Here is a 27639-nt window from a genome sequence, read left to right on the forward strand (position 1 = left end):
GTGTATTGCTCTTATTCTAGAAAGATTTGTCCAGTAGTAGGAAACAAGCAGCAGTCCATCTAATATGATATACAGTCCACCAATCATATATTGGTCTGTTATTCCTCAAAGTCCTTATTACAGATTAAATGTGATTTTGTGTCAAAATATTTATTTTCCAAAAGCCAGAGCAGTTAATAAAATGAACAGTTTGCAACAAGAAAATGGCAATTTCATTAAATCTTTGTGACAACCCTCCCAAATAATAAAAATGACACATAGTCATCAAATTCTATCTCAGATGAAAATCTGTATCACTGCTTCTAACCAATTTGGATGTTAATACAAAAGTTAAAATATTTTTTAAATGTTTTTAAAAATCACATTAAAAACACTTAAAGCCATGCAAACACAATCAGAAGCCAATGTGAAAAAACAAATAGGAACAATCAAGGTAACCAGTACATGGGCTCTACCCAGTAGTGTGATTCAAATATGTGAACAACCAGTTCTCTATGTGGATGCCACTTCTGGAAGTCCTTTCTGGGCCTGGGCAATAAAAATTAGCTACCGTTTCTGCCGGACTGGTACGAACTGGCAGAATCCCACCACTGGCTCTACCACACATGCAGATCCCAAATTAATTAGCAGAATCATGTCAATGTGACCTTTAAAACCTTATGAAAAGCCAGTAGGGTCAGGAAAAATCTAATCTCTGGTGGGATGATATTCCAAATAACAAGTGCCATGACAGAAAAAGCTTTTCTCCTGGGCCCCAACAGATGACATTCCCTAACAGAATGCATTTTCTTTTGGAAATAATGAAAAAAAGTGATCTCTTAAATAACCAGGGCTCCAATTCCACAATCCAATTCCACAAAGGGCTTTAGAAGTCATTACCAGTATCTTGAGATGAACCTGGGAGCATACTGGTAACTAATGCACCTTATGGAGCAGAGTTAAATGTGCACTCACCAAGGAACACACACAATTGCCCATGCAACTGCACACTGCACCAGTTATAGCTTTAACATCCTCTTCCAGTGAAGACCAGTATAAACTATATTGCAATATTCTATTTGGGAGGTGAGTAAGTCATGGCTCACAAGCATATGCATTCATTCTTAACTGACATCAGTGAAGATCAATCTAACAAATAAAATTCAGTTAACTAACATATTTTTCCTTATTAAAAAGGATTTCTTGCCTGTGATGGTGTATTATATGTTTTTATAATGTTTATGTTTAATTGCAATAATTGAGGGTTTTTTTAATTGTGCGTTAAAAGTGCCTTCTAGGCATTCAATTAATGTTTCTCTGCATTTTAATGCATGATCTTTTCTGCAAATTAAGGAACCAGGAATCAGCTTTTTATGTAGTTTCCTATCTGCTTTGTTGGGTTCTATGAAGTCCCTGAGTTACATGCTCCTTTGTTGCTCTCTGTAAAGAGAATCTCAGAGGACATTCATTTATACCATAATCCCACATCCTGGCAGCAAATATGAAGCTTATCTGTTCCTTCTTCTCTCTGACCACACTCCCAGATTCCGTTCTGTGGCTTTTTTTCATCCCACATTTGACTAATCACTATTATCTACTGGATGTTTATTTTGTAAATAAACATTATTTAATGTAAATACTATTTATCATATTTAAATACATATCATTTAATATAAATATATATTATAAAATATATACACTAGAATTGGCAGCCAATAAATTTAAAATAATAATAATAATAATAATAATAATAATAATAATAATAATAATAATAATAATAATAATAATAATAATAATAAATTAAAGGTAGGATACCTGTGGCAAAAGAACGCAAATAGAGTACCATGTAGATTAATATCTAGAGCACCACTGAACTCCATTGGTATTGACAAAATCACAATTGGTCAATTTCAAAAGGCAGTTTTACTTGGAACAGCTTATATCCTGTGATGATACCTTTAACCCCATCAAACATTTGTCTATCCTAGATCCTTGGGAAAGACTAGGTAGATAAAAGTGCCAAATCCAATCTTAAACATACGGCTGACTGGGCGACCAACCATAAGATGGATGAATGGATGGATGGATGGATGGATGGATAGATAGAAAGCTACATAGTTAAATAAACAGACAGATCGACTGATTTTAGATATACATGTTTCTACAGAACTGAAGTCAGAACTGAAGAAGCTTCTTGGATGAGAAGCAAAATGTCTTCAAAGAAAACAAAGTCCAGATGCTTTGGCACAACCATGACCTGGATGACTAAGAGTCTCCATAGACATTTATCTGTTGTACATATTTGGTGTATATTGGGTTTTCTGGCTGTCAGCCCATAAAAAAAGTAAAGATACTGTGCAAATGCAGATTTGCATAGTTTCAGTAACATTTCTAAATCATATGCAGTTGTGCTCTGGGTCCTAGATGTATTTCTGTTCCCTAAATATATTTCTCCATCATAAGAAAGATTGTCCAAGTAATGACCCACTACCGCCAGCAGATGATTTTTCTCAGGTGCATCTAATGCATAGTCAATGAAACAAAATCCATATTAAAAACTAATCAATTGGAACAAACCTCCTAATCCAATTTCACCGGTGGAGAGTCATTTGGTTTCCTTCGGTTATTTATTCTGTATAGAAAGAATATAAGAAATATAGAACTCTGCTAGAAGCAATCAGTAAATTGAGCAATAAATGGCCTGCTTCAAAATAGTTAAGCTTTAATATGCGCCAGTTGTAACCGTTTCAAACCTTGGATGACAGTTGTGCCTTCTGAATGTACAATTACAACTCCTTTCTGACACAATAAGAATAAATGGGAAATGTATAGGGATTACCTATTCTAAATTTCCTTTTATTTATTTATTCTTTAAAAAATAAAAGCCCATCATTACATTACACAGTTATATATAAAGGGAATTCTCATCATGTAATCAATTCTGTTGAAAAAAATAGAGTAAGCACACATGAATAAGAAGAGCCCAATGGATGAGTGTTTTTAGATTTAAATTTTCTAAAAAACTGAAGCAGAAATTTGAAAATTAAATGGCGTAAGCAATAAGCGATATTTTATCTTAAATTAAAGCTGTAAAAAAAATCGAAAAGGACTTTTACATATTTTGCAATGTAGTTGATCTAACTATAGAACAAAAAAGGAAAGATAAAAAATAGCATATTTTTAAAATAACTAACATTTAAAATCTAAATAAAAACATAAAAAGCTCTAGATTTGAAGTGAGAATTCAATTAGGGGTATATTGTTGACATTTTGGTTTAATGCCGCTAATGTTGCTTATACAGTACTGATCCTGTGAGTTTCAATGAATTGTATACAATCTCTAATAAGTTTGGAAGGCGCATATTGTACATGCAAGAAAAAGAATATGATGAATTTCATTTGCAGCGCTCCAGGCTGTCATTAAGAGATGAAATACCTGGAAAGTTCCAGTACCAGATATCCAGTTGTTACTCAGGCATTTGACCCAGAAAATTGCATGTCTGACAAAAATGTTACTTCCAATGGCTCAGAAAATCATAATTAGGACAGCTGTGGTTGTACATTAGACTGTAACACAAACTAGCCAGCATATTTTAATATATTTCTGGTGAGTTTTGATTATTTAGTGACGTTCTGTTTTAAATGAATACCTAATATCTAAACCCTTACATTGTATTGATAGTACCAAAAGCTTCAGAGACATCAAGGAGCACAAGTAGGGATTAACCATCTCCATCTTGGCTCCACTACAGATGATAGACAAGCGGGATCAAAGCTGTTGGGATTAGGAGGACAAGCCTCGAAAAAGGGAGGACATATTGAATTGACATATTTAGCTTCTATGGGTATAAAAAAGGTCTCTATCATGATGATATAATCCAGTGGTGGCGAACCTATGGCACGGGTGCCAGAGGCAGCACTCCTAGAGTCCTCTCTGTGGGCACACGGGCTATGCCCCGGAGATGGCGAGGGACTGGCCCCCACTGCCCTGGCTCCACCCACCCAGTCTGTCATGACCACTGTGGCCACACCCACCCGGCACCCCATGATAAATAAGTGGGTTTTGGGTTGCAGTTTGGGCACTGGGTCTCTAAAAGGTTCACCATCACTGATATAGTCACTAACCTCTTTAAAAAGGCTTCATCATAGTATGCAGTAAAGTGTCTTAACAAGCCCTACTAACAAGCCCTACAAGCCCTGGATAGTTTTTCAAAACAAGACTTCTTATTCAGACAAGGAGTGCTAAAAAAATCTATAGCTGTGGGGTAGCTGCTGAGCACACTGTAGTTCTATTAAAATTCCGAGATCTGCAATAGGAGACAAAAAATATGGAAAGCACAAGAGGACATGACTGATGATATCCCATAAAAGTATAAATGAATTAATTGACTGAATTATGTGCGGTTAAGTTAAGACCAAGACCAAAGGTCGTAAACCTATAGATAGAGATGAGCCCCCTACTCGCAGCCTCTCCATCCTATCAGGGTTCATTGAAACCTGTTTGTAATGTATTGTGTTAAACTTATGGAAAAGGTGCAGAAGGACCATTAGCAGACTAGTGGCCTGCTAGCCAGACTTGCTGTCTGCAAGGTTGATTAGTATGCATTTGAGCAGAAGAATACGGTGCATTCATTGGCTGACCCCGCCCGAAGCTGAATGTATCAATAGGGGCGGAGCCAGGTATGTTAGTTTCTGTTTTGTCTTCAATAAAGAAGTACCTGTTTAATACTCCTGCCTCTTCAATGCTAACCCAGCAGAAAACAGAACACTGTTATTCCCCATCTAGATCTCACAGCTTCCAGGGACCACAAAAGGGTACCTGCAGCATCAGTTAGCATTAATAAAAGATAAAAAAAAAGACCTAGTTCCATGGCTAAACTTTCCTGGCACCCAGTACATCTCAATAAGTGTATTTTTTTGGTGTGTACAAATATACATATACATGTACATATACATATATATCATCCCAAAACACAGCCACCTACATTTATGGCAGTCTCCTTCATTAAAGAGACTAATACTTCATATTTGTGTAATACATTTTAACTGTGAGCCACATAATCTATGCAATTATTTAAGAATCCCTGTAATTCACACCAGGATGATATATATCTTGCACATAAATATCTGAAACTGACCAAAAAAAAAATGACTTGAATTAAGCCCTCCTGTATTATTTGACAAGTAAAAATAATAATAATAAAGTGGATACTGCCTTGTTTGGGCCCTTGTTTACTATGCTATCCCAGCCTATTTGTATATATAATTAGAATTTTACAATACAATAAAAAGTATAAAAATGAATAGAAAAAGAAGGAAACTGAAAAAAGATTGGAAATAAGAAAAAGAAAAGAAGTGAAAAGGGAAAAAAACATAATTTTGACTTCTGACCTTCTATCAAGTAATTGTCATCTTATACTTTCCTCTCCCTCTTTAACCTTTTCTAATCTCCAGATCTATAAATCATCAGTTCCATCTTTTTTTTTCTTTCAGCAAAAAGTCCATATAATACTTCCAATCTTTGAAAGAAGTTTTTATTGTTGTTACCCCATCTCCTTTTGTATTCCTTTACCTCCAACTAAATGAAACCCCAAGTGATTGGACTGTGTGAACCCAGAGTAAAGCGTTCCCTCGCAAAGACTGCACTTTTCATGGATGTTCAGCAGTCTCTTATGACTGCAGGTAATTTGTAGAGAGAAACATCCCTTTCTTTGCTTTATCCAAACTTTTGGAGCAGTGTTGCTCAACCTTTGCCACAACCAGTATGGTGAATGGGGAATTCTGGGAGTTGAAGTCCACACATCTTCTAGTGCCAAAGTTAAGAAACACTGGTCTGGAGCCTTGGTCCAAAGGAAAGGGTGATCTGAGCATTGTCTGGAAGGAAGTAGCAGGTCTGGATAGATAGGTTGTATGGATCAAGAATGACAAGCAACCATTGGTTGGGGATTGGTGACTTACTGGAAAACCTAAGAACTTGGCATTTCCAAAAAAGAAGGAAGAGACATCCATCTCTCTCTTATCCAGACAAGCAGCATAAGCAATTCAATTTGTCAGTCTCGCTTCTGTCTTTCCCAGCTTTAATATGCTCTTTCCATCTGGGACTGATCAGTGCAGAGTAGACGGTGCTTTACATACACTTGAAAAATACTCACCACTGGCTCATCTTGAACATAAGTTGTTATGTGCAGGGATGCCAATGGCAATTGCTTGCATAGTGAGTGCAGAATGAATGGAGCACCCTGTAGCCTCAATTCCTTCAGCACTCTAATTCATTATCGAATAAAAACTCCCTGGATAGGTCTTAAATTTAGAGCAACTTGGTATCCACTTAACTATTGAGGTTGTTGATAATTTTATTAGAGATCCTTCAGGTTTCTCTAATAAGAGAAGGATTAGTTTTAAACTGATATAAATATGATCTTCAATAAAATGTTGAAGTATATCCTCATACCCCAACCAAAATCCTTCTTTTCAAGTAGCAGCTAAATCACGACTTGCTTTGGGATATCATAAGCAGCTAAGAATTCGGGCACAGCAGTTTTCTTTCCCTGTTTTTCTATTTTCTTTTCTTTCTTTTCAACATTTTGAGATTCCAAGATAAAAGCCCGCATAATACTGTTCTTATTGGATTCTTTTGGGGAAGTAAAAACGGGAAGCATAACTTCTGAATTTGTAAAAAATCTTTTCTTTGTAACCCAGGATTGCAGTTCCCCTACTATCCTGTGCTAGCTGCAATATTATCAACACTCCACAAGTTTAATATTAGAAATGAATGTCTAGAAGCACCTACAAAGCTAACCAAAGGGTGCATCTGGATTGAAAGGATTTGTTGATGACAACTCTATTGCCAAAGAGATGCCCAATTGCCAAAAGTAATGCAATCTTCATCTGGTGGCCTGATAGCTGAAGTTTGTGAATCAGGAAGTTCCTCATTTAAATGATAGTTGTCCCAAAAATTCAGATAGAAGTGTCTTAATCTAGTCACTCTCGGCCACAGTTCCCATTTATAGAATAAAGTTGAAAAAGTAGTCTATCTTGCTAGACTGTGGAATATATCACATCAAGATAATACTTATGAATTTACCAGAATACTCTGTTACAATATAATTACACGTGTAATATAGATAAATCCTTTCATTTCCAGCAGAGAATGAATTTCCTAAGGAAAGAAATTAACTTATTGAAAATAATGTAATCTAGGAGTTGCATTATTCCCTCTTTTCCAAACCATGGCCCAACAGATTAAACATAATTAACAAAATCCACTATCTATTTATTTGTTGTGCATTGTTCTGCAAGAATAGAGTGAAAATCCTTATCTAAATGGAGTTTACAGTGAGAGATAAGACCGAGCCAGCCTTTTTCAAGTTAGTATCTTCAAGCTACATATTCCAAAACTCTGCAATAAATATTTGAGAAATCACAAGAAGCAACGTTAAAAACATTGCATTTTTGTTATTCCTGGCAAAATTCCTCTGGTTTGTATTTGGCAATTAACTATGTTAATAATGTAATGCCGTTGGGGAATAGTAGTATTTCTTCCAGTGGAAATTTCCATTCAAATCAAAGTCAAAAGATCCATTTCAGGCAGGGCGAATTGCAAAACAGTGGATTCTTGATTCTATGTGGCATAGAAGGAGCTAAGGTTTCGTCCCATACAAGCTGCAATATTTCTCCAACAGCTTTTCTAGATGCTTCCACCTTTGCTGTATAAGAATGGAAAATTTATGCCCTTTTTAGACTCTTCATTTTGACCCAGTATAACATATGATTTAATTTCAGTGATAAACAAGAGGTAAAAAGAAACACAAAAAGCCTAAAAATTCAGACAGCATCTTTTGAATTTCATATATTTAGTTCAGTCAAGTCAAATTCCTTTTGAGAACATTGAACAAAAGAATTTGAAACCTATCAAGGCAGTTCTCAGTGGATTATTAGAAAACACTCACAAGTAATACTAAAGCAAACAGATAAACATGAGGCAGGTAAGACTTTTTAAAGACTTTGTAAAATTTACTTGGAGAGTTGTGGATGAACATCATTACATTCTTCATCTGAATTGAGATGCTGGCTTTATCTCTGCTTTCTATCAGCCAGTAGACCCTGGCAATAAGCAAACATCTACAGATTGTCTGCTGTAGCCTGTGACGGCAAAGAATCTCTGTCAGGAGCCGTAATACATGTGGACAAGCACATTAATTTTAGATTATTCCTTCTGACAAGGCTGTTGATCTGGAGGTTTGTTGCAACTGTTAGTTTAGGCAGACACAGAAGAAAGCTAGAGGCATTAGCAAAATTCAAAAGGGCTTTTGGGCAGCAGAGTTAGGCTGGAGAGACACATAAATATCCTGATGAAAGGTCTTAAATATGTCTAGAATTCAGCTTTGTGCCTAGATGAGAAATGAAAGAGAAAAGTGTTTCAAGGTCTAACGTTGTAGAAAAGAAAACTATGGCAATTTTTAAAATGAGAAACCTGGAAAGGCAATATAGTGTTCTATTTTTAAAGTGAAGGAACTATAATTTAACAAATTGGGATGTGTTGGAACTAAGGTTCATGGGAAAAGAAGAACAGCATATAGCATACATCCACAATCAGTACACATGCAGGTCTCATTTGCAGCAAAAACAGCAGTAGCAACAACAATACTGTATGTAGCCAAAGATCCACTTCAGCAAGGCAAATTGGAAAAAGTAGATTCTTGATTCTATCTATGGGGGAAAGGAGGAGCTGAGGTTTCAGGCCATACAAGCTGCAATACGATTATTTCACTAATGCAAACAAAATGCATGATTCTTTAAATCCTGACTACTATTTTGTATACAAGGATCAAATGAATTCAGTATAAATGCTTTATATTGAATCGGTGTACTAGTCAGTATTGATGTACTGTTCTCCAAGGTCACAAACAAGTTCTAGCAATTCAGGAAATACTGAAGATTGAATTGAAACATTTTATGTGCAAAGCATGTGCCTACCGCACCTTCGCAAATGCATTTAAACCTTTAAATATAAATAGAACTTAGTTCTCATGCTAGCCTGCATCACATCTCTTTTTGGAAGTCTGAAGGACAAAGAGGACAGCCCTGCCATTCTCCTGAGCTTAATGCATAACTAAACTTTGGATTTTGTAGTTTCCGAATGTAGGAAACTACATTTGGCTTCTGTGCTCTAAAGCTCAGTTAGTCAGTGTTTTATGGTAATTTGCTTCTACTCATACCATGGGCTATAGAGTTTCTTCTTGTTTGTTTGTTTTGGCAGTATTGTTAAAACATCTTTGGAAGTTTCTCAAGTTTAAATATTTGGTGTTTTTTTATTGGCCATCTACAACCATTTGTAAAGCCGCAGTCTATTTATTTATCAGCTCAATATTTGATCACAAATTCATTTTAATACCTTAATATGCAAACACATTTGTAACAAAATTGGCTCACATTTCAATTTCATTCATTTCAAATATGCTTTATGCTTCAACTCTTACATCTCATAGATTATCTGAAATAGGAGATAGCTCCAGAATTAAATAGTCTTAAACATTTGGCCAATCTGCACAAATAGCATACAATGTTTGTTTTTCAAAAGTTGGTTTGAGTTATTTTAGCTTATTTTCCTATTATTTCTTGTTGCTTTTAGCATCCATTACTCTGACAGAGCCAGACTAGAGCCCAGTATAGCTTGGGGGAGCCTCTAGTAATTCTACCTCAATTCTAATACGGTTTTTCTTTTTGCTACCTGAGGCATTTTCCAAGAGTGCACCATTCAAGAATCATGCACGTGTGAAACAATTCCATATTATTATAAGTAGCATCTCTTCATTCTTATGAATATTGGTGCCTTAAATGACTATTATAAATACTTTGAGGCTTTCTTTCTTCTAATTTTTTTCATTTCAATACACACACTAGTAACAATACTTATTATTTTCACAGTTTGTTATAGCTTTTACTCCTACTTCCTGTGAATATTCACCAATACAGGTAGTTCTCGACTTACAACCACAATTGAGACCAAAATTTTTGGTCACTAAGTGATGCACTTCTTAAGAGATCCAATCTGACTTTTACAACCATTTTTACCACAGTTGTTAAACAATTCACATAGCTTCCCCAACTGACACTGCGTGTTGAAAACAAGTTGGGAAGGTTGCAAATCACAAACATGTGACCACAAGACATTGTAAATATGAACCAGTTGCCAACTGTCCGAATTCTAATCAGGTGATTACAAGGCTGATATGACAATGGTAACTTCAAGGATAGTTCATAATGCATTTTTTTCAAGGCCGTCTTAACATTGAACCATTGTTAAACTAATAGTCATAAATAGAGGACTACCTGTAGGTAAATTTCTTGAGATATCAATAATTTCTGAAATGAAAACATTTACATTCTCAGTTGACATACAAAAAATATGATTCGGAGGCAGCCAGAGTTGTTTAAGACAGCTATTAAATGTTTTTAAATAAATAAATAAATCTTATTTAATCACTCTGATTATTCCATCAAGATTCAAGATGATAATAATAATAATAATAATAATAATAATAATAATAATAATAATAATAAGAAGAAGAAGAAGAAGAAGATGAAGAAGAAGAAGAAGAAGAAGAAGAAGAAGAAGAAGAAGAAGAAGAAGAAGAAGAAGAAGAAGAAGAAGAAGAAGAAGAAGAAGTAGTAGTAGTAGTAGTAGTAGTAGTAGTAGTAGTAGTAGTTGGAAGGGACCTTGGAGGTCATCTAGTCCAACTCCCTGATCAGGCAGGAAACCCTATACCATTTCAGACAAATGGCTGTCCAATCTCTTCTTAAAAACTTCCAGTGTTGGAGCATTCACCGCTTCTGGAGGCAGGTTGTTCCACGGGTTAATTGTTCTAACTGTCAGGAAGTTTCTCCTTAGTTCTAGGTTGCTTCTCTCCTTGATTAGTTTCCACCCGTTGCTTCTTCTCCTGCCTTCAGGCGCTTTGGAAAATAGCTTCACTCCCTCTTCTTTGTGGCAGCCCCTGAGATATTGGAACACTGCTATCATGTCCCCCCTCATCCTTCTCTTCATTAAACTAGACATACCCAATTCCAGCAGCCGTTCCTTATATGCTTTAGCCTCCAGTCCCCTAATCATCTTTGTTGCTCTTCTCTGTACTCTTTCTAGAGTCTCAACATCTTTTTTACATCGTGGTGACCAAAACTGGATGCAGTATTCCAAGTGTGGCCTTACCAAGGCATTGTAGAGTGGTATTAATACTTCATGTGATCTTGATTCTCTCCCTCTGTTAATGCAGCCTAGCACTGTGTTGGCCTTTTTGGCAGCTGCAGCACATTGCTGGCTCATATTTAGGTGATTGTCCACTAGGACTCCAAGGTCCCTCTCACAGTTACTACTATTAAGCAAGGTACCTCCAAGGTACCTGTGCATTTGGTTTTTCTTGCCTAAATGTAGAACCTTGCTTTTTTCACCATTGAATTTCATTTTGTTAGATAGCACCCAATGTTCAACTCTGTCCAGATCCTTCTGTATCTTAAGCCTGTCTTCTGGAGTGTTGGCTATTCCTGCCAGGTTGGTGTCATCTGCAAATTTGATGAGTTCCCCATCTATCCCCTCGTCCAAATCATTGATGAAGATGTTGAAGTGCACTAGGCCCAGAACAGAGCCCTGGGGTACCCCACTACACACTTCCCTCCATGTAGATGCGGTTCCATTGAGGACCACACACTGAATACGGCCGGTCAGCCAACTACAGATCCATCTGGTGGTGATGCTGTCTACCCCACATTTTTCTATCTTGTCAAGTAGTAGATTGTGATCTACTTTATCAAATGCCTTACTGAAGTCCAAGTAAATTATATCCACAGCATTCCTCTGATCCACTAATTTTGTCACTTGGTCAAAGAATGCAATAAAATTTGTCTGGCATGATCTATTTTTGACAAACCCATGTTGGCTTTTAATAATGACTTTGTTTGCCTCTAGGTGTTTGCTGATTCGTTGTTTGATTATTTTTTCCAGAATCTTCCCAGGTATTGAGGTCAGGCTGATAGGTCTGTAATTTCCTGAGTCCATTTTTTTCCCTTTTTTGAAGATGGGAACTATATCAGCTCTTTTCCAGTCCTCCTTACCTATCTTGACTTGTGTTTCTATTCTGTTTTTATGGCACTATTTTTAATAGATTGGTCTGTTTTTTCCCTTTGTGTAAAGACAGATGCAAAAAACGAGTTAAATAGTTCTGCTTTCTCCCTGTTGCTTGTCACCTTCTTGCCACTTTCACCCACTAATGGACCAATCATTTCCTTCACTTTTTTCTTGTTTTTTACACGTTGAAAGAAGGTTTTTTTGTTATTTCTGATTTTGGTCGCAAGCTTTAGTTCATTTTGAGCCTTGGCTTTCCTCACTTCATCTTTGCAAGCTTGGGCTATTTGCTGATATTCTGTCTTCGTTATATGCCCCTCTTTCAACTTTCTATACTTGTCCTTTTTATCTTTCAATTTGTCAGAGAGTTCTTTATGTAGCCATGCTGATTTCTTTTGAGAGCTGTTATTTTTTCCTCTTTGTTGGTATTGTGCTAGACTGGGCTTTTATTATCTCAGTTTTCAAAATTTCCCAAGCTTCTTGTGTTGTTTTCCCCTTGAGAATTCTCATCCATGGAATCCTTCCCAAGCCCTCTCTAAGTTTATTGAAATTAGCTCTCTTGAAGTCCAAGACTCTAGTCTGACGATGTTCTATTGCTTGTGCTTCCATAATGTTGAATTCCAATATTGCATGATAACTTCCTCCCAGGGTTCCTATGGCTTCAACACCTTCTATCATTTCATCTCTGTTAGTGAGAATTAGATCCAAAATGCTAATCCCCTAGTTCCATTCTCTACTTTTTGGGAGACAAGGTTGTCTGCTAGATTTGCCAGGAACCTGTTTGATCTTCCACTTGGTGCAGAGTTTGTCTCCCAGTTAATGGCAGGGTAGTTAAAGTCCCCCATTACTATTGTGATGTGCTTCCTACATACCTTAGTTAGCTGACTATCAAAAAGTTCATCTATTTCCTTTGGTTGGTTGGGTGGCCTGTAGTAATGGCAATGCCATTTTTTTACCCCTTTTATTGACCCAAATGCATTCAAGACAGTTTTTATCATTGTTGTGTTCTATTTCTGTAGAGATATAGTTATTTCTTATAAAGAGAGCAACTCCACCTCCTCTTTTATTTGGTCTGTTTCTTTTGAATAATTTAAATCCCTCTAGCTGTGTGTTCCATGTGTGGGTTTCGTCCCATCATGTTTCCATAATGGCAACAATATAATATCTGCCCTCATTAACCTGAATTTCTAGTTCACCCTGTTTGTTGTTCATACTCTGTGCATTGGGTTATAGATATTTGAGTCCTTTATGATTGGCCCTGTGTTTACTTTCTACATAAGCTGTGTGGTGCCTGAGTTCCCCTATTGTCTTACCACCTATTTGGTTAGTGCACTTTCTGTGGCACTCGCTATTAGAGGCTTGATTTTGCTTGACAGCAAGGTTGGTATTCTTGTCCACACACATATCTATGTTACTTGCATTGCTAAACCTATAATTTTTAGATTGCCAGGGACAGGGTTATTCTGTATCAATTAACTCACTGTCCCTGCTGTTTAGTTTAATTTTTCCTCCAGAAAATCTGTGAATTTATAGCCGAGTAACTCAGTCTCTTTCTTTGATGGATGCAAACCATCTCTTTTATACATCTTTTCATTGGACCAGCTACAGACATTGTGACTAATATATCCAAAGCCTTCCCCTTTACACCACTCCTTTAGTCACATATTGAATTGTGCTATGCGCTGATCTTTTCCATTTTGCTCCTTATACACTGGTAAAACCTCTGAGAAAGTAAGCCTACAGCCTATTCTCCTAAGTTCCTTCCCCAAGCTCTGGAAATCATTCTGTTGTTCCCTCTTGATTATTTATACACTTTTCGATGTCTTCTTTATATGACATGCCTAACCAATTTGCTTTTGCTATCCAAAGTTCACAAAATCACTGAAAATCACAAAACTACCTTTTACTTATTTTGGCCATGTGATGTGGGGGAATTCACTGGAGAAAGCAATTATGCTTGGAAAAATTCACAGTAAAAGGAAATCAGGCCAACCAACGAACATGGTGGCTGGACACCATCAAGTTGGCACCAGCCAGAGTATAGAACAACTCAAAGAAGTAGTGCAAGATTGGAAGTTGTAGTGAGACTTGGCCAATACAACCACCAAGAGTCAGACACAACTGAAGGGTAGCAATATCATCATCATCATCATCATCTGAGGTTAGGTGAACTGTATCTTGCTCAAAGGTCAAAAGCATGTTATGTGTTTTCAGTCAAAGGGAAAGGAAAGTTTTTAACATAAATACATTTTTTCATGAGTCATGAGAATGATCCTGTTATTATTAAACAAGCAGGAAGCAACTTATCTTTTCATTTCAGAATTACTTTATATAGGCTGCTAAAGCTTCTGAACAGCTAGCAAATATTGAGTATCCTATAGAACATTTTTTACATACAATGAAAATTGCAGGGACTTTTGCTGTAACAGCAATCAAGTACAGCTGAAGGCATCTATTGTATATTGCTGACCAAAAATGGAGAAGAAACTTACAAATGATTATCATTTCCAAATTTGCTTTTATTATGCCTTAGTAAAGAAAAATATGCCTTTTAGCTCAGCTCATTTCCTGGACATTCTTCATATATTTTTCTCTCAGTGTTCTAAAAGAGGCAGGTCGTTGTTTTCTTGAAGGTTTATTATTATGGATATTGATAAATATACATCAATATGATAAATCTTCAGTCAGTTAAAAATACAGATGGTGAGAGTCAGGAAGAGATTAAGGAAGTAAGATAACCATATAGGCAAAAATAGCTGGGTTTGAGAAAGGAAGAAGAAAGCTATAAAAATATATAGGAAATGGCTAGCCAGGAAGTATAGGAAAGCAGGAAACCATGCCAAATAAGATAAGAAGAGAGGCACAATGAATGGAGAACAGGAAAAGAACTTATTGTTTAAAATGATATATATCTGAGTTTAAAATAATCATAAGAAAATATTTTTTCTTATTCTTATTGTATAAGTGAATATGATTTAGTGTGTTATCAGGAAATGTGTATAGGCGGACGGAAAGAGTGTAACCTCATACTACATCAGCCAATGGGGAAAGAGGAGGGCTGTAGCGGCCGGTGATAGGGATGAATAAAAGAAGGAGATATTTTGGGTTAAAACTTTGGAGAGAACCAAGCTTTGAAAGCTTCTCTCCCCGCTTATTGCAATAAATGAAACAAAAGGCCTTCACTGTGTCTTGGCTGGTTATTGGTCAGGCGAGCTTGCCTCTGGTCACGAAGGAAAGTAGCCAGGAGCACATAACAGATATCGTACAGTCAGCCAGATGTTCAGACTGGATTTGGCATTTTGTCTACCTATCGAGTCCTTACCCAGGACCTGGGATAGGCAGATGTGGATGTTTGATGGTATTACAGATATCGTCGCAGGATGGAAGCAGTTCCTAATAAGGCCGCCTTTTGCAATTGACTAATAGCGAATTTGTCAATGCCAATGTGTTCAAGTGGTGCTCCAGTTGTTTTGGGATTGCACCCAAGGAGCCTATGACTATTGGTACTACCCTTGCTTGCTTTTGCCACAGTCTTTCTATTTCTATTTGTAGGTCTTTGTATTTTGTTATCTTCTCCAGTTCTTTCTCGTCTATTCTGCTGTCTCCAGGCACTGCTATGTCCACTATCCAGACTTTTTTGTCTTTCTTATCGACAATTGTCATTATTATTATTATTATTATTATTATTATTATTATTATTATTTCTCAGTCCAGTCAACAACCTTAGAATTTTTGGCTTAATTCCCAGCTGAATTTGCTTCCATCAAAGTGCTAACCTGAACTGATCCTACTTAGCTTCCAAGATAAGCTACAGCTCTCTCAATGCTAAGGAATATCTGAGCAAATCTAGGTAACCAATTCAGCATACTTTATTATGAAACAATCTCATTGTTGGAAACCATAAAAATATTCAGTTGAATTGCCATTCCATGCACTCTGGGTTAACATATTTGTTTTGCTGTAAAATTATTTAAAGAGGGAAAAAACTCTAATCAAAAATTAAAAATGGAATCTGCTGGATCAGAGCCTGGAACCATTTTGCATTATTCATAGTCCTATTTTTTTCTCTGCTCCAAAAATCACAGCTGAGACAACTTGCTATCTGCATCTTAAACAGAAATTAAACACTTTAATAGAGCAACTTGTTTTGACTGATGTTTCAGAATAGATAAAAGAAAAAAATAATGTGTCTTCGGAGACTCCTCAACAGTCGTTCTCAACAATATATTAAAAAGACATGCGTATCTCCTGATCTTAATGACATATGAAAGATATGGAGCCAACTGTATTTTAATTAAGTGAAGTATTGGCTGAATTTGATAATTCCATTATCAAATGGAATTTGGCTGATTATTGGATAATTAGTTTTTATCTTTAAAGTCTTCTAATAAGCAAGGCCAACTCCAGATGGGAGGGCAGGGAGCTTAAATAACAAATATGTGGACTTTTTGTTCGGTGAAATTCTAAATAATTTTCTATTTATATTTAGAGCAATACGCCCCCAAAAAAACCCTCATTTTTAGATTTTTTTCATAATTAGCACTACTGACTTCATATGATAAAATTTATATGGAGTAAAATTCTATGCAAAATAATCTTAGGTGCAAAATGAAAAGAACATATTTTCATATATTTTGTCTGAAAAGAAGTACTCAATTCTGAAACAGTATCACTGATGTATAATTTAAAACAGCAATAAAAGGACACAGCTCATTTAATACCACTAGTAACTGGGATAGTGTCAGACCACAGATCATTATATGAAACTCTCACTTATTCAGATCAAAAGCAACCAATTCATACTGGAGATACTATTTTAATTTAAAGTTTTATTGACAAAAGCAATATACTGTTTTACTTTACATGGTGTGCTTTTTAACCAAATGGGAAACAGTGATCTAACTTTGACTGTGCCTTTTTAAATCTATCTTGTTCTTTCAAAACATTATTCAAGATGATTCACTTCTGTCAGTTATTTGCATAAAATTTAGTAGAAGAATTTATAAAACTGGTATGCAGATAGGCAAATTGTGATTTCCTTTCTTTAAATCTCTGCCATGCACTTGATTTTCTTATATGTCATTAAATACAATTCAGTTGTGAATTTTCTGGGTCTACCAAGCAACATGCAAGAACATCATCAAAATATTCCCAGTTAGGATATTTTTATGACCTGTTGTCATGATAGATTTTCTTGATGATTCACATGGAGATTTTGTAGAAACCTGCCTGCCTGGAGCAAAGGTTGCAAACCTCATGCACCATCCAGATAAGCTGTCAGATACTGCTGGTACAAAGAAAGCATTTGTAATCCACGTCAACAGGAATGACATTGAAAACTTTAGATGGACAGTCCTGGAAGCAAATTCAGAGTTTTAATTCCAGAACTGCCAAATACTGTTCTAAGAAATGCTATCTGTTACAATTTTAAACATGATTGTGTATGTGTTCTTAGTCCCAAATTATGGAATTGAGTCAATTTGGAGTATCTTTTAACCCTATAAATAAAAAATGAACAGAACTAGTTAGACAAACAGACCTTGGATGAGACAGTAGTGTCAGGAGATGTTTTGATTTGTTAGATATTGAGAGACTGAGAGAAATTTAATTTTGCAATTCAGTTATTTGAATGAAATGGTTTTAGGTTGCTGATGTATAACATTAAAAAGATAGCACAATAGCTTTCAAAGTGATCTTTGAGAGAAAGCCCAATAGATTTGGGCAGCACTTGGTGGTTTTAGAAATCCCAGGGAAAAAAAATACCAAGGACTGAGCTGACTTTGAGATTGAATTAGTGTGTGGACATGACACAGAGATTGAATGAAAAGGCTTCAAAGGCTTTTGAAGAAAATAATCACACAAACAACAGTTCAGAAAGGACATAATGTTCTTTATGCTAATACTAGAAGTTTTCCATTCAAGATAGGTCATTAGAGATCTTGGTTGCAAATGAAAACAGAAATATATTGGGAATAACAGTCCCCTTATGGAATGGAGAGAATCAGTGGACTATGATCATTTATAGAGAGGACATGTAGGAACACTGAAGGAGATGCTGTGGGTATAACATCTATCATGCTAGAAAACATTGGAAGACCAGATTTTTCTACAGTTCTTACCACGAGTGATAATATCCACTCTCAAACCAAAAGTTTGAACATTTCAGGGATAAGGTATCATTTCTCTGATCAAAATTCTGAGGATAACTTTGAGATAGTTAATAAGCAGGCCATACAAAAGAAGATATAAGAGGCAAGGGAAACATCAAATGGGTACTTGACCCAGGGTAAATTAAATTATTTATTTATTTATGAGACTTATATACCGCTTTAAGTGCAAGCACTCTCTAAGCGGTGTACACCAGTAAGCAATGTATATATATATTTACATTGCCCCCAACAATTTGGCTCCTCATTTTACCTACCTCGGAAGGATGGAAGGCTGAGTCAACCTTGATTCATCTAGAAATTAAATTTCTAGATGAATGATCCTTATAACCGTTAACCTTGGAATCAAAAGGAGGGAGGCATCCCTAGATTTAATGTAAGAAGATGGACATGATCTGATCTGAGAAGTGAAACCAATAGGAAATAGAGATTATGATGAGATTATATTCAGCATACATATCAATTGGGAACCGCCAGCTGGATCTCACACAATCTGGTTTGAGTGTAAAAGAAACTTACACTCTGGTAAAATTGTTCTAATAGTAACTCAAGTGGGAAACAGCCTTGCTGGGAAAAAAAATCAGCATGGATTTTGCACTGGTAAATTTTAAATTGTGTCTCTTGAAAAGTCTAGAATTTATTGAGGAACAGGCATATGAATGTAGCTGAATGTTTAACACTATATATCTGGATTTTCAAAAAGCTTTTGATAATGTTCTTCATCAAAGGCTCATGAGATAAGAGAACCTGTTATTTCATGAATTAACTGTTTAAAAAGTAGAAAGCAAAAAATAACTGGTCAGTTTTCAGTGGAGGAAACTAAAAATGTAATCCTTCAAAAAATCAGTACTGAAACCAGTTCTTTTTAAATTTATTCATAGATGTTGGTGTCTTAGAAGTAGGTTGTGGGCTGGTCAAATTTGGAGCTGATACTAACCATTCATGTGATGAAAAGTAAAAGTGATTGTGAATAACTCCAGAAGGGTCTCTTTAAATTGGGTACCATCCTAGACAAACCAATAGAGCTAACATCATTGTCAGCCACCAATCAATAGATGTCTCCTCAGAACTATCCAATCACCAAACAAAATTCAAACTCCACCAGACTATAAATACAGAAAGACAATCCCTGCTTCTGGATCACTGTTTTGAGGATGCCTTGCTGGAACACAGAGTGTGATGATATGTTGGAATGACCTCAGAGACAGAAGGAAGATCCACCACCTAGACAATGTCTGATAACAGGCAGTTACCAGAAACTAAAAAGAGAAAAGGGAAGAAATACTTTCAGTCTCACAAGGTTCTACTTAATGTAACCTTATAATAAATATAGTACTGGTGCTTTTGGTTATCCTTCTTGTCTGGTCTACCTTGAAAAGCTAATACAAGGTGAAAAGTTGGCACAAAATGGGATCTGCAGTTCGGTACTGATCACCATGAGCTCAGAGAGCTTCAAATAAAAAGTATATAGAATGGACTTTTGGACATTTTTTTTTCAAATATAGTTATAAACCAGATTTTCTCTTGCCATCAATCCACTGAAATATTATCCACATAATTCCATAGACTAATTTGGTTGCTATAAATAAAACTTAATGAGTTTTTTATTTTTCAATTTGTTACTCCAGCCATCAAAGACATGTAACAAACGTAGCTTTGGAGAGAATTGAATTTTTAGTTATGTAGTTAAACACATTCTTCCCAAAATCAGATACTTTATCATTTTCTCACAAAAGGTGAAATCCATTCGATTTCTGCAGCTTTGGCAGCATCTCGTTGAATATATAAGTGAGATTCTTTTGGGTGTTTGATGCTACTAATGTAAAAGTGAAAAGCATATTTCTTGTATGGGTGCTGATAAAAATCCTTTAGGCTGCCATAGAAACTGCCAAGTATGATCATATAATTGTTCCTCTAAGTCTAAGGCTTTGTTTTAGCCCTATAGTATATTTGCCATAATCTATTTTGAATAAAATCTGATAAATGTTGAAATTTTATCCTTAAGTTTTGTAGTGGGGGGGAGAAAAACATTAAATTTGTATTCTTACATGTGCTGTTTAAGGAAGGCACTTGAAAGAGTTATTTTTATATTACCGTTAATTAAAAAAAACTAGTGGATAGAATATAACAATAATAAAAAGCAGGATATATTTTGTAAATACAAAGGCTGCAATATATTACATCTTGATCCAGAACGACAGAATTATTCATCTTCTACTAGCAAAATGTTTTCATGTTACTTTCTAGATGTTCTGCAGATACATACACACATTAAGTAGGATGGTATCCTATTACAGAAGTTAAAAAATTGTGAAACTCTATCCTTTCTGTTTCTTTATAAAGCAAATTTCATTATAAAACAAGCATGTTTATGAATGCATTATTATCTTGAATTAACAAGCAAGTTTTTATTTGTGTATGTGTGTGTGTGAACACGTGCAATGGATCACCTAATGCTTTCTCACTTATTGGATAAGCGCAGTGTAGTATTAAGTACTTACACTAATAATTTATTGCATGTTAAATTCTATGCAGTGATAACTCCGGCAGAATACATTATATTACTATTTATTATGTTATGTGGTATGCATGTGGTGAATCAGAAAAATATAACTTCCAAACCTTTTCTCTAAGGCCCTTTGGGATCCTGTATTTGCCTATGTGATTTAACTAATTAGAAGAGAGTTAGAATTGATGATTATTGCTCTCAAAAGAGGTATAGATATAGGTATAGAAATGTACTGCCTCAATAAATCCTCTATTCACCCAATGGAAGGTAAGATTTTTGACATTAAATAAACAATTATAATCAAAAATTAGTGGTCCGTGAAACAATAAATTAAAAATAACATTTATACCTCACAATGGACAATGATCTGGTGCTTCCTTTTTTGAAATTTACATCCAGGTTTGATAAAATATGTGTGTCCTGTTTCATATTGTAGTAATCACATACTATGCTCCCCAAATTGCTGTATTCTGAGAAATGTATTTCTTCACTTATGAATCATGTCTAACTAGACAGAGATTTACCATAAACTGTTGGAAAGAAATTCACTATACTTCATTTGCTTCCCATTCTACTGGGAAGTTCATGAACATTATTACTTTACCGGTGATTACTTAAGTATTCTTCAGAAATATCATTAATTATTGAGTTTCCATAAAAATTTTCTCATATACTCATATATTTTATGAAATAGCGTTCACACATTAACATCATCCATATCTAATTATGTATTTCTTCAGTGATTATATTTTTGCTTAGAACAGAAAGTCAATTTTCTACATGGTATAAAGTCTGGGACAGCTCAATCTTACCATTGGAATCATGACCCAAACCTGACCCAAGTTATTGGGGACTCTAGAATGGTTTTTAATCTGAGGGTAATAGGGAAGTAATTTGAATCTGAAGGATATTATCATTGGTTCTTTGTCATGGTCAGATCACTGGTAGCTTTTTAGTTTGTTGCTACTGCATTTCCATCTCCTATCATATAGGAGGTAGGACCTAGTTAAACAGGTGATTTATAGACAAAGGTGGATTTGAAAGGGAGCTTGGATTTTTTTTCCCAGGTGGGTAGTTCATGCATGGTCTTAGTCTCCAGCTGGGATGAAAATGTGATGAGGTTCTTAGATAGGAAAGCTCCTATGCAGCGTCTCCCTGTTTTGCAAACCCAGATTCCCTAGTTTTCTGAGTAGCTTCAGAGACGGAACAACAGAAGAGAAGTCTGTTGCACCATTGGAGAAACATGTAGGACAAAGCCAACCAGTATATATGAGAGTCCATATTAAGGATTATATCATGGCAATAAGAACAGCAAAACTGAGTTATTTTCCCACCCATATTGCATCATGGATAGCTGGTCAGCTTCCCTGTTTATGTTAGGAATACTCTTGGCATATGACAGTTAGTTGATCAGATCTGCTCTGAGATAGACCCTGGTTGTGCAGATCCTATCAAGCCAATTAAGACATGGTCTTGTCCTGTTACCTAGAAAGTGTTTTGTCCTATGACTCCTGACAAAGCTGACAGGATCCTTGGGATTGTAATTGATTCATCTGTATGTTAAATCTATGTCCCTGCTGTAAGTTAAAGCTACATCATGTCCCATGATGTGATGTGTGATTAGATCTATGCAATAAATATGCTGTGAAGAAGATGATGGTATGTCCCTCGTCTCAAGGATTTAACAATTTTGGATAATTTTTGTCCAAATAGTTTCCCTTTTCGGTTTCTGAGAAATAATTTATTAAAATCCACTTTCCTGGTTCCATGTCATGGTGGACATTTAGCTGCAAGTAAGTTCTCTATGTATGAATCACAACACCATGTCTAAACCAAGCAAGCAAAAAAATTTTTCAAAAAATGATTCATCATATATAAGTGTTTGAAGAAAAGAATGTAAGAGCTTGAAGTGAAGCAACAAGTACAAAAACGTGTCCATTGATTATCAAGTCAAAAAGCATATCATCATTGTGTTGACACTCAAGGAAAATAATTTCATAAATACCTCTTCTCTTTGACAGTAAAAATGTAACAATAATAAATCAAATGATTTACTGTCGTTTTATAATATGATTAAGCTGCATCCTAAAATGGGTACTTTGTTCCACCCGATGATAAGGCTAGACCTGCATCTGATATTTAATCTCACATGGACACATTCTGATCTACTTTACAATAATTGGGATATATCATAGCATTAGTTTCCTTGAGGATGTGGATCATAGTGTTGGTCTAATACGCAAAGCACTGTGAATAAGACGGCCTTATTTTATTTTTATAAAATTGCAGTCATCTGTTTATATGTCTTGTTTCAGCAGCTTATCCTTTAACAGAGTCACATGGCCATCAAAAGCATTATAAAACAAGTTGGGTAATTCTTGTCACAGAAAATAAACTTTTTGTTGAAGAAATACTATTGAATGTATGGAAAAAAATCAATATTTTTTTAAAAGAAAAGAAAATAAACTTTTTCTGCTTTTCAAATAAAGAAGATCCAGAAAGCAAATAGATTTCAAAAAATGCTATGCATATGTTGAGGTGAAATATACCTCTCAATATTTTAATTAAAGGACACTTGGAGACTGCAGCAGCTAATCCACTATACAGAAACACTGATTTGAAGCAAGCATCTGATTTGAAGCAAGCAAATTCTGTTGCCCAGTTCAATGTCCTTTCTAGTAATACTGAGCAAAGCTTTAAGGAGTACTAAAATTAGATGAAGTTTCAATCAGATCACCCCATCAAGGGCGATGTGTGAATGGTATGAAACTGCAAGTGGAATCACATGCTATCAAATCACTTAGCAGATTTTTGAAGTGCTTCACAAGTAGGATTCTTTTCTGCCACTTCTGTAGCTGTTACAGACAATATTCAGTTCCAATTCCATATATTAGGAATACTGAGCAAGGAGTGGTATGGTGGGCTTCAGAATGGTATGGTAACATTGATTTAAGTGGCATTCTGTTTCTTAGTCCTTAACTACTTTAATGTGGCACTTAGAAGTCTTCAACTATGCTCTTTCTTGTGTCTGTGAAACATGCTAAAATGCTAATTCTGAGAGTTCAATTCTGTTCTCTCAATATAAGCTAAGATTATCCATTCTAGTTATGCAGCCCTTGGGTTAAACTTTGTTTTTGGAAGAAAGATTCTTCTGTGTGATTGTGACAGTGCTGTTTTTCAGCATAGAGTGAATAGTTGCCACAGCAATAGACCTTGTCTAGATATTTTCTGTTTTTTAGACTAGAAGATAGAAAAAAACAGCATCTTTCCTGTGCCATTTTCTTTCTCTGTGGTTTACTCATATCAGTGGCTTTGTATGTGATTGGGCAAGCTTTCTTTTACTAATTTTACTACACTGGCATAGATTATTGTCTGCAAGCCACCATTCTGACAAAAATTAGTCCTGATGATGAGGCAGGCTTTCCAAGACAGAATGGAACAACTGTGGCCAACTCATCACGGCCAACTTGGCCTGGCCAAATCACCACGGCCAAGTCACTATAGCCAACTCACTGCAGGAGAACTTGCCATGGCCAACTTGCCATGGGATAACTTTCTGCAGGACAATTTAACAATTCAATTTAATTATTTAAAATAAATAAAAAATGTTTAATTTTTATCATTCACATTTCATTCTGTCCCTTTTTTTGCATCCTTTCTTTAATGATTCTATTCCACCATTTCTTTGATATTAGTGTAACTCTTGTCCTACAGCAAGTTGTCCCGCAGCAAGTTGGCTGTGGTGAGTTGGCTGTGGTGAGTTGGCTGTGGCAAATTGTCATAGACCCAGCTTCAAAGGAGTGCATGTTAGTTAATCTACCTTTTGGGGAATAGAATCTGAATAAATGCCCATCACCATGCCATAGAGGTATGATGTAAATGTGCTCCCTCCAATCACATAGGAGGGAGTCTGTGTGAAAATTGGCATGGGCCCCTCTGATAAGCTTGTCAACAAGTTATGCCAATTCTCATAGCATTCCCAAAAAACTAGTTACCAGAAGCTGAAAAGCAGACAGTCACACAAGTTTGTTCTTCAATGTCTTGTCAAGAAAAGCAAGTGTAAAATCACAACATAGGCTCATTATGGATAACAGAATAACAGAATTGGAAGGGACCTCAGAGGTCTTTTAGTACAACCCCCTTTAGTCCAAACCCCTGTCCAAGCAGGAAACCCTATACTCATTTCAGACAAATGGTTGTCCAATCTCTTCTTTAACTTCTGAAAGCAAGTCTTTCCACTGGTTCATTGTTCTCACTTTCAGGAATTTCTCCTTAGTTCTAGGTTGGCTCTCTCCTTGATTACTTGCCATCCTTTGCTTCTCGTCCTGCCTTCAGGTGCTTTGGAGGATAGGTTGACCCTCTCTTCTTTGTGGCAGCTCCTGACGTATTGGAACACTGCTATCATGTCACCCCATAGTTCTTCTTTTCATTAAACTAGACATAACCAATTCCTGCAACTGTTCTCCATATGTTTTAGCCTCCAGTCCCCTAATCATCTTTGTTGCCCTTCTCTGCACTTTTTCTAGAGTCTCAATGTCTTTTTTATATCATAGTGCACAAACAATTTTAATTTTAAAACTGTATCAATCTTATTGTTCTTAATATTTGCTGGCTCTTGCCTCAAAATAACTGCAGTAAAGTATTCCAGAAATATACAGTGTTGGGAGCTTTTGAAGAATTGTCACATCATTTGTGTTGTCTAAGGAGTCATCACTGTCTATGTCTCATTTTGCCCTAAAAACTGAAGTAGGTTTAGCCTTTCTGTAACTTGGACATTATAATCTCTGGATGACTATTTTTTAATCCAATTCTGAACTAGCTCGAAACAAGTCATTTTACCTTTGAATCTCATATGAAATCCAATCATGCCCTCCTTGAATCTTCAATTCAAGTCCAACCAGGATTGAATTGCAGAGGCATATTTTGTTGATGTTTTTGTTCTAATATGCATTTGGAGCTCTAGCAAAGGGATCTCCACCCATTAACCTAATAGAAAGGGCAAAGTTAAGCACCATATCCCATTTGTATTATTCTGTATTCATCTGAGATTTGTACTGAATGAAGCCTCAGAGGATCCATTCACTTTGATGAAAATTTTCCCTACAGGCTTTTCCACGTGACAGCTGGTATCTTTGGAAGCTCAGCATAGCCAGGCCTTCATAGGTTTCTATGCAATGCACTGTTGGTTTGGATTTTAGTGCATAGGACAGATTGATTCTATCTTGAGGGGAAGCTTTAAGAGAGATCTTTTAAAAGATTTAATTTAACTGTAAATTAAATTAATTGTATCCAGCAAACTATTGGAAGCCGGTTCATTGTACAAGCTTGAAAATTGATGCAATGACATGAAAACAGTGTCTGTGAAAACTGTCAGTTTATTTTCACAGTTGTATTATATTTGAGTTGGGATGATATCAAACAATAGTATTAGCTTTGTTGTCAGGCAAAAACAACCTTATGATATGGACAGCCCAAGCCAAGAGAGAAGCTTGAGAAAAGCTGTTCATGAATTTATAGCAGAGAAAAATTACATCAGATTATCATTATCTTCTTTTTTCTCTCTTTCTCCTAATATATAGGAAACAGATACTGCAAGTGTTTATAAATTTGACCAGTTCTTCTAAAATTGTTTGAACAGTAATTGAAGTTTCTTTGCTTTCAAAGAATAGGATTTCATTTGAATTCTACAGCATCAATTCTCTAAAGATCCAGGGTAAAATCACTATGCTATAGACTCACCAGTAAAGGTGTTTTTGGCTTTTTTTTTTCTTTTGTCTGTTAAGGGAAAAATGAATATAACCTGCTTCTTCTGAATTTCTTTTCATGATTTTATGATGAGTTTTATAAATAAATGCCTTTTTTTCTCTCCTATTCTTTATTCTGTCTATCATGCTGAAAGTACAGGAAAATAAAGAAGACATTGATTTGGTGTTTCTCTTGTGGATTAGCAGGGTTTATATTCACCCAGGTTTAACCTTAATCCAAAAGACAATAATGCTAAAGAATTCATGAAATGAATTTCGAGTAGCCCCATTACATCAGTGCTTCTAACAACTTCACAATTAACCCTGTATGTTACTCCTGTTTTGTCCATACCACCAGTCATGTTACTGGAAAATCTCCAAATAGTATTCTACAGGAGGCATTGTTTTTCTTGAAAGATAGAATGGGCAGGTGCTTCAAAATCTTTCTTAGTTTCATCTTACAGTTCTTAATTTGTTTCTGCTATTCATGAAGCAGAAGGTAAAAGAAAGAATAAATGGCATAGGGAAACAAGAAGCAAACTAAGAGGAGTCTAGAAATCAAATAAAATTGGATAGAATGGAATAATTTGTGGAAAGATGCATTATTTAAGTAAGAAACATAAGCTCTATCTGAAGTGCAAACAATTGGCATAAATCAGATAAATTGAAAGAAGAGATAAAAGTTAATGAACTTAACCATCACTTCTTCAAAAAAAGGTCAAATCCCCCAAAGATCTGAAATCATAATGAAAACTTACATAATTAAAATACATCTGGGAGAAAACAGAATTTTTAAAAAAGTAAAATAAGCTTGCTTACCCAATGTATATATGTAAGAAACTCTTGCAATGCACTCCTGTCTATTCAGGCTTACACAGAACTAAATATTATTATTGTTATGTCCCGAGCCTTGCAAACGGCTCGGGCGTTTGCAGGCAGTCCCGGGCAGGTGCAAAGCTGCCCGGGACCAGACAGGCTGTCGCCAGCGCCGTGCGCATGCGCGGGTGCTGGCGCGGGAAAAGTAACCCATTTACCCGGGAGTTGCCTATATAAGAGGCTGTGAGGCGTTTGGGCTGAGCTGAAGCCATCTTCCTGTAAGCTGAACGCTGAATAAAAGAACCTGAG

The 27639-nt window shown here is 35.8% G+C and overlaps 1 protein-coding gene across 2 annotated transcripts in view; it reads left to right on the plus strand.

The window, feature by feature from the left end:
* CDH20 (cadherin 20) overlaps positions 1 to 27639 on the plus strand; it is a 188345-nt gene that overhangs the window by 44448 nt on the left and 116258 nt on the right. The window lies entirely within an intron of this gene.

The sequence above is a fragment of the Crotalus tigris genome, unplaced genomic scaffold (assembly GCF_016545835.1).
Source record: "Crotalus tigris isolate CLP2741 ecotype Arizona unplaced genomic scaffold, ASM1654583v1 scf7180000018807.1825209, whole genome shotgun sequence".
Classification (NCBI taxonomy): Eukaryota; Metazoa; Chordata; class Lepidosauria; order Squamata; family Viperidae; genus Crotalus; species Crotalus tigris.